Below are 9,393 nucleotides of genomic sequence, written 5' to 3'. Positions count from 1 at the left end.
ATTTGATCTTCATTATTGTCATTAGATATTATGGATAATATAAAAAACGATAAAAGTTGACTTCCCAGGTTTTATTTTTCAAATACAAATGACAGTTTTAACCAAACTTTAGTAAGTTGATTTTAAAAAGTCCGTTCTCATGTTATCTAGAGGTAAACGACGTCCCTCTTTGCCACCTTCACTTCTTCCTTTTTCTCTCCCTCCCCATACATTCCATTCCTCATATCAAACCCCTTCTTCAAAACTCTTTCTTTTCTCCTTAGCATAGATTTTATCTGAAACCTATTTTACATGACACTGGTTATTTAAATTTTAATCCTAAAGCTACATTTTAGTAGCTAAAAATTTTCTGTGAAAATGTTAAATGAAAGAGATTCTTTTTGTTTTTAATGCTAGCATTTTGATTTTATAGTTGAGCTTAAAGGCTGAATATATGTAATAAGCACAATGATAAACAGAAAAGTTTCAAATTCATCCTGTGAGAAAGACCCAAGGGAGAGTTAGCAAGCAATAACAAAAATTGTTCGATTTATTGTGCCCTATATTTTGAAGCACGGTAGATAAGGCTTTGTAGAAAGACTTCCATAGAATATCAAAATGTTATAGCCAAAAGAAGTTTAAGAGAGAATTTCATCCAAACTTTTCGTAGAAACGAAAAGATGAAGAAACTTATCTGAGGTCACATAGCAACTTCACAATATAGTCAGTAGTAGACTTTGGGTAGAAGGAACCTTTATTATGTGACTTTCTTTCAGATAATGACCTTACGAGAAATTAGGATAACATAAAAGCAAAATAAATGATTACAAATATTAACCACTATGTTTAAACCTCCGTCAGACTTAACTTCAAAGCAGTTTTTCATTTTGCTGACTGAGGCTGAGCTCTGAGAGGCTGGGGCAGAGGACTATCCTACTCCATCTCAGCTGCGGAACTAGGATGGGACGCCGGCTGCGTGTGCCTGCTTTGGAAGCTGTCACTTCCCTATCGCCCCGTCTTGCCTTATTGACCTCTCTACTACAAGATGATTTTTAATGATCTTCCTCACCTTCTAGAGTAGAAACCTGAAGAGAGATGTGAATCGCCACGCAAAGGGGTCATGTTGAGGTTGGGAAGGAGAGGGACGCGCGTGGGCTGGGAGTGGGGTCGGCAGGCCTGCCTGCATCAGGGCCTGGGGGTCAAGGGATAGGAAAGTCTGAAGGATGGCCCGGGTCGGAGGATAGCCGCTAGAGCTTGCCTCAATCGTAAAAAGGCTCGGCTGTTTCCGTTTCTTTCTACACAATTTAAATTCATGCTTAAAGAATAGACAGCCTGGTGCACATACTGCCTAGTGATGTTTCATTTCTGGATAGAGTGGATTTTAGGAGATGTGGGAAGCCCGGATTCCTTCCTCTTGTGATTGACTACCTCGCACCTCATTTGGCACGTTCCTTTTCCGTTTGTTCGCTTCCCTAGAGTAGGTAAAGCCATTGGATCTATAGGGTTTGCAGTAATAATTTGAAATACGTGACTGGTTTTGAAAAACGCTGTAAACTTGGCAAGATGAGAAGTTCAAAGAACACCCATCTGATACTTAAATGCTTGAGTCTTATCATTTATTAAACCTTGAAGTTAATGATGTTTCATCATAAAATTATATGTTTGTTACAGGAAATATGGCAAATATAAATATTTAAAACATGACATAAGAATAAATGTGAAGGATAAATGATCACCCATTGGCTCACTACCCAAAGTCTACTAACTTTTCGGAGTTGTTTATTTCTTCTACCTTTTCTATCTTCTTATTTTTCTAAGATTGATTTGTAGATTTGTAGTTTTCTTTTTTACTTAGGTCAAGAAACCTGGTAGCAGACAGGCTCCAGGTAGTGGGAAGTATTATTTATATTGTCACATATTCTACTGTGAAGTTATAATTTCCCTATTTGTTTCCTTTTATTGGGAGCTTAGATTGAAAACAATATTTGCTATATATATGATATAGTATACTTCTTGATACATATGACTTCGAGGCTTGAATTCTTAGCATACATCACTATCATGAATTTACAAGGTCTTGATATATGTTGTCAAATTACTTTCCAAAAATTGAAAACTTTACACTCTGTTTGGGACAACCGAAGTTCAGTAGGTCAAGCATCACTTTACCCCTCTTGCAGATGAATACCTGCCTTGTTTTAATTTACTCACCTGATGATCTGATTGTGGGGGGCAGGGGGGCGGCAGTAGCATATCTTTCTAAGTCTTAGCAATTGAGCTAGTGGGGACACATGGCCCAAGCTAGGCCAATCAGACTTCTCCACTTTTGTTTTTATATATAGTAGGTTGAGCTATTCTGTCCCTTGGGATTTCTAAGCTGTGTTGATAGAACTTGGAGCTGTCCGCTGCCAGGATTCCTGATTTATAGAGGAAACTCTGTAACTGGAGAGAAGGAGGACAATACGAAGAGGAGTTGAGATGAGATGCTGTGGGGGTTGGGGTGGAAGGTATGAAGGGAAAGGAAAAGAGGGCTAGAGGATAAGAGAAATGAGGAGAGAGGGGAAGGGAATAGGGAAAGAAGTACTACAGAGGAGAGAGAAGAGAGTTGAGTTTCTCAGTTCATTTATTCCTGAGGTCAATAACATCTGTATCCTTTCCAGTTATGTGAACCAATAAATCCTTTGATATGGTTAAGTGAGTTTGAATAGGGTTTCTATGGCTTGTATCTGAAAGAGTCCTAATATACATTCCCACTTTTTTCTATAGTTGCAGTTTAAATTAAAAATCTATAGTATAAATTTCCTGTTCTGCCTTGCACTGATACCGACTGTTAGTCATAATTAGCATCAGTATTAATTACTATGCATATCCACGATTAAACTAAAAGTGCTAAATTGGTTAGCATTTGAATCAAGATTAGTGGCAATAGAAGTAAATACATTTTAAATTGATAAATGAGGTGATGAACGAGTATTAAAAGTTTATAGAACATTTATTTTTCACCTTAAATTTAATATGATAAACTCATAACTTCTCTCTCTATCCCTCTCTAAACTGCCTTCTCTTAGGTAGGAAAATTCCTAGGTAGGAAAAGATTAAATTTTTGCTGTCATTGAATTCTTGATTTGTTCACAAAAAATAAAATTTTATATTAATTTCCTTCAAAAACATTTAACCTATTTCTTGGCTTTTTGTAATGTTTAGGTTATATCTGGGACCATGTTTAAGCGTACCTTATGTCCGATGCAGGTGTCTTGGTCTGGTTGACATATGCCATTGACTTGAGCAATTCCTACAAATCTTTCACCATAATGTAGATGTGAGAAGGTCTCTGGGGAAAAAGCAAGGGAAGGGTTTGGTTAAAATTGTTGGATTCTCAAACCCTTTCAAGTGCTAATTTGCATAGTCAATCCTCCAGAGGGAACTGCAAAGAGTAACGCGTCCCACACACTTTTTAACCATCAGGCACCTTTTTCCTCTAGCATTTCATCCACTATGTGTTTGGTTCTGGAAATACAGCAGTAAACAAGGTAAGATGTTTCTTTGCTCTCACAGAATTTGTGGAACTTACAAGTCATTTGCCCTGCTGGATGGAACCTGAGTACAAGTAAACACCTACATGTCATATGCCTAAATATTTAAAAGCTGTACATGAAATTAACAAAGTGTTAAAAAGTATTTCACACTCTTTCCTTGACTGATAAATCTACAAAATGACCTGGAAGGCCAGGCTTTCATTTAGAATTTTTGGATTCCTCAGTGTCTTGTGTCCTGATGGCAAAGAGAGTTTATTCCTGGCTCTCTGCACACATATAGGCGATCTTTGTACCTTCCCTTCAATATTGTTATAGACCTAAAAATCCCCTTAAAAAGTCTTAAAAATGTTAATGGAATATAACAAGAATCTAATGAAAACAAGTCAGGATAATAGAAAAAACAGAGGTCTGAGTGAAAGCTAGACTTCAATATATATATATATACACACATATATGTACATATATATGTATTTTAGTAGATTTAAAAAATTTTGTAACAAAATGTATTGCCAATTCATAACAAAATAATTAAAATAAGAAATACATAGTCTGATCACTTTTTTGTAAATACACACAGATAAAATATAGTACACAGTAAAATATTAATGACACACTGTGATTTTTGTTTTGTTCATTTACTTATTTGTGATTTTTATTCTCTTTGTTCACTTATTTGTATTTTCTGAGTTTTCTACAATACATATGACCTGTGTAATTTTTAGTGGTTTAAAAAACTTATCTTACTTTACCAAATTAATGGAGAGTAATTTAGGAGGTGTCGTAGTATTTTGAGCAACTTAGGGAATGCTTATAAATCCCTGGACCCAGAGCACATTTTCTCTATATGTTCTACATCAATGAAGAATACTCAGCACTTACTTTAAAAGAGCAAACTGCTCACGTTATCTTCAGATTACCAAAAAGCATGTTTAAATTTGACGTCAATTTACTTTCTTCCCTTGAAACCAAATTTACTATTTAATATCTAGTTAATAAATTAAAGTTACATGATATGTCCATTCATGTACATTTTTGTGTTGAAAGAGAAATAGAAATAAATACTTCATTTTCATAGACTTTGCTAAAATGTTTTTATTGATAGTCTCGTCTTTACTGCTTAACCTCATTTGGATTCTCTTCCAATACACGTCCACACATAAAGATGAAAAGTGTAAAACTATTTTATTAGAAATATTGATTTTAAATTTAAAACTGTTGAGAATAAATTGCTTGTTTAAGAAAAGCCAGAGGGGAAACTAGGGTGTTCTGTGTAAATAAGCACCGTTAGGGCATGCCATGTTCCTTATAATTTCTGTGAGGCGATATTGTACAATCGAGTGCAATTCATGTCTCTGTACCTCAGCTTCAAAGAATAAAGAAATCTGTGGCACCACATTGTCATCGTTGATATCTATCAACAACTTAAATTCATGGCATATACATGATACCTGTACATTCATTTTCACTCCCTCCTCATCTACTAAATATATTGGCAAATAAACATTGCTTTGGAGTAGGATCACAAGACAATTTCAGAAAATATCTGCAAATATTCTAAAGAAAACAAAGGGAACTTTAAATCAAGTCCAATAAGCCATGTCAATATCCGTCAGCAAACAATGTTCTAGCTCCCAATTGCTGGTTAGTCAGGGGTGAAAAGGATTCTCCCATCAAGTATTCAAAGAAATTCTCATCTGACCTCTTCCTAGTATGCCACCCTTCAATAAAGAGATAAACATGTGTCTCCAAAAGACTTCCCCGGACTCCATACAGTGTGGGTAAGAGAATGCTGAAAAAAGTATAGCCTCTTTTGAAAGAAAACAAGTCATACTGAGCATGACTATAAGTATAAGAGTGCTAATTGCTATGCTGGTTGGTGAATGTGATTAATCTGAAAGTTTTGGGCAGCTATTAAATACATTAATTTCCTTGCTGGTATGCCGCAAAGTGAATATTACCAATAACAGAAGCCAATATCTCAAAATATTTTTTTTCATTTTCTTCATTTTACGTGAGGGGGCTAAGGCTATTGGAAGGCTGACTAGCCAAATGCCTACTTCAGTTGTCATCCTCGATGTTCTCCAACTCAGCAATGTGGTCATCAAGGTTATTATTCCATTGAATCAGCATAATAATGCCTACAACATGAACAAGGCATAAAATTTAGCTTTATTGCTACTATCTGAATATTCTCTTTCAAACATAGATATGTGTGTTTTTGTTTTTGTTTTTTTTTTTTAGGCAAGGCAACCCTTGGTTGACCTCACAAATTGCAAGGACCTTGTCAGCTACAATCCCTTATTTTTTTATTTTTTACACCTATAGTACCTGGTCTTCCTCAGTGGTCCCTCATACAAGTACTAACCAGGCCCGACCCTGCTTAGCTTCTGAGATCAGATGGGGTCAGGCTTGTTCAGGGTGGCATGGATGTAGACTAAATATGCATTCTATACGTAGTTTGGAATGAAAAATATCTATAGATTTTAAATGTTCATGGTAGCCATTTGTTGAAGTATAAATGTAAATGTTATTGCAAGAGTAAAATACAGCAATAATTACTGATGATTGTGAAAATTGCTAATTTACGTATAAAAATGATCAGAACATTTCAAATAATATATGTATAAGAAATACATTTAAAGATTAGTATTGAGAGAATACGTTAGCTCGATAACTTTAGAAAGAATATTATATCCTCTTAGTGTCAGTATTTATAAAATTTAAATAACACAAGAAAATAATATAAATCATGTTATAAAGATTAGAAATAATCTTTGAAATTGTTGTATTAGTATTCAAATATTAATACAATAATCTTTAAAATTATGTTTATTTTATAGTATTTTTTAGTTATTTAATTTCATTTAGGCCACAGGTCTTTCAAGAAAAAATTCTCTTTGACAATTTCTCACATCTTAAAGGATGGCTAGGAAGCAAAATGTTAAGAAAGCCTTGTTAAAATTTCACAAGGCAGAAAAACAACTCAAATCACGTACAACATCTGTGACAAATCATCTTTGATCTGGACATAACAAATTTTTTATAGATTCTATTTCTCTGCTGAGATTCGCATGTGTTTACTTACTTTGGACATCTTTTCCTTTAAGCCCATGAACAAATTTATAATATCTGCTTTAAAGTTCTTGTCTTCTAATTCTGGATCATCTCAGGTCTGTGTCTAGCGCCTGCTGTTTTTCTTGGTTATAAGTCATAATTTCCTAATTTTTCATATGTTTAATAACTTACTATTGGATGTTGGACATTGTTGTGATACATTTTTGGGAGACTGATTTTTTTCTTTTGCACAATAAATTACTGGCAGATCCTTTTGGTTCTCACAAATATGCTGTGATTTTTTCCCCCCATCTTGCATTTATTTGTAAAAATTACAAATATTTCTCACTTATATATTTTCATGAAGTCTAAACATCTTGTACTACTTGAAGATATTTTACCAAGCATGACATTATTACCTTTTTATTATTATTAGTTTCTTTGTAAGTATATTCTATTTCCTTAATTACATTGTGAGCCTCAGGGGTGGATCTTTATTTTATATCTATTTTAAGTCATGGCATTTGACATGCAGCTGACACACAATAGAAGTTATTGTGTTAGTGACTATGAAGAATGTCTTAAAGTGGTCCTTTGGGCTTTGCTTTCTTCCATAGCTAATCTACACCTTTTATGGGTATCAAACATTGAGTTTATTCATCTGTTCACTCTTATATCCATTTATCCATTTATTCAATAAATATTTATTGAGAACCTACTATATGCCAATTCCTATCCTGGTTCTGTGAATGCAACAGAGAATAAAGTGAACAATGTTTACATCCTCATAGAACTTCTGACTTAGTAGTAGGTATCCAGGATTTGGCTAAGCCATGCTACGGAATTACTGCCTTAAAATCCCTTTTGTTTGGCCGACCAGCCTGCAGGGACCTTAAACTGACACTAACCCCCTCATGGAAGCCTATGCCCTAGAAAACAGAGCCGCAAGTCATTGTAAGCTCCTGATATGATTTTCTCAACAGCCCTTGTGATAAGCAGTTCTCTACCTCCACCCTGCCCGTCCCCAGGGCCTTCCTCTTATCCTTTAGATAAGACCTCTGGGGAGCTTGCTGAAATCCTGTTCTTTTTGGTTTGAATCCAGCCTTAGCCAGGGAAGCCCAAAGCATTCTACCTGCAGACTCTAATCAAAGCATGTGCCCCAGGTCCTGTCTGTACCATGTCTTTGCCTACTCCTCCTTGTGTGGCCCCTCAAGGCATGCTGTGTACTTCCTCCAGGACCTGTGAGTAATAAACTTCTCTATTTCAGTTTCTCTTGTGGTCTTTTGTTGCTCACCATCAAATACCTTGTGCTTTACTTAAAGTCATAACAATGGGGGAGATAGTCTAGGCCATGCTATCCAGAACAAACCCAATCCCATCTGATCTTGGAAGCTAAGCAGGGTCGGGCCTGGTTAGTACTTGGGTGGGAGACCACCTAGGAAGACCAGGTGCTGTGGGCATAAAAAAATATAAAATATAAAAAAAATAAAGGATTGTAAACTGACAAGTTCCTTGCAATCTGTGCAGTCAATCAAGGGTTGCCTCACCTAAAAAAAAAAAAAAATGGGGGAGATAAATAATAATGAAATAACGAGTAACCATATAATACAATTAGACAGTATTTTATGAAGAAAAAATAAAGCAGGAGAAAACAATAAAGAATAAAGAAGGTAGTTATTGTGGTGATGATGATGCATGTGATTTTAAAAATAGCGTGGTGAGGAAAGGCCTGTCCAAGTAGGTAATATTTGAGCAAAGACCTCAAGCAGAGCAGCTAGGTGAATGTATAAACAGAATTAGAGGTCAATTATTAGATATGATTTTAGGGGCATTTGAAAAGCTGCATTCTCCACTAATCTTCTGAACTTTGTACCTTTATCTTGAGGCTCTATTGCCTTAAGATGCAAATCTTTTTTGGAAGAGTTATTATTTAAACTTTTACTTGTCAAATATTTCTGTGTGAATGAGTTTCAGAATTTTTATGAGGAGGTAAAAATAGGGCGAGAACATAAAGAATCAGCCAAGTATAGCTGTGAAGATCATGAATTGCCTGGGTTTCAAATCCTGGCTTTGTGTGATCTTCATCAAGTTACTTAACCTCCTTGTGCCTCGATTTCTTCAACTTTAAAATGGAGATAATAATAATATCTATCCTGATATAGTTAAAATGTTGATGGTACATTGTATTTTCAGAATTTTCATGGCCCCTACCTATGGAGAATTACCCATCTCTCCACCACTGTCAGGGTTGGCCAAGTCACATTTTTGGCCTTTGAAATGTGACTGTAAGTGACGTATATAACTTATGAGCAGAAAGTTTAAAACCATGCCAATCATTTTCTTTTTTCTGTCATAAGAATGGTGATGTCTCAGATAGGGGTTTCCTTAGCCTGGATCCTGGAGTAGAGGGGACATGAATCAGAGCCACAGCTAAAGTCAACATATAATAGAAGTGAGAAATCAACTTTGATGCTGTGAGCCACTGAGATTTGGGGTCATTTCTTAGTGCTGCATAATTTTGCCTAATCTTATTGAAATAAATAAATGATTTCTAACATACTTATAACTGTATCTGGCATATAATGTACATTAAACAAACAAACAAACAAACAAACAAATAAACAGAAAGATCTTGAGGGAGTCTGGCTGTTGGAGAGAAACTAATAAGATTGCAAGACTGGAGCAGCAAAACCAAACTTCTTGACTACTTGATTCACCCATTAGTTTGTGCTATAAATATAAAATGTTATGTGTTGTTGTACTTGAGATCTGAACTAGATATCATAAATAAGATGTTGGATTTGAATGATTTGCTAATGTGTCA

The 9,393-nt window shown here is 35.2% G+C and overlaps 2 pseudogenes; one reads left to right on the top strand and one right to left on the bottom strand.

Annotated features, from left to right (window-relative positions):
- Positions 1-5,831: 5,831 nt before the first annotated feature.
- Positions 5,832-5,950, bottom strand: LOC111739130 (annotated as a pseudogene).
- Positions 5,951-7,911: 1,961 nt separating this feature from the next.
- On the top strand, positions 7,912-8,029 carry LOC111739171 (annotated as a pseudogene).
- The last annotated feature ends 1,364 nt before the right edge of the window (positions 8,030-9,393 follow it).

This window comes from Pteropus vampyrus, unplaced genomic scaffold, assembly GCF_000151845.1.
Source record: "Pteropus vampyrus isolate Shadow unplaced genomic scaffold, Pvam_2.0 Scaffold47, whole genome shotgun sequence".
Lineage (NCBI taxonomy): Eukaryota > Metazoa > Chordata > Mammalia > Chiroptera > Pteropodidae > Pteropus > Pteropus vampyrus.
This window is presented reverse-complemented; position numbering and strand designations above follow the sequence as displayed.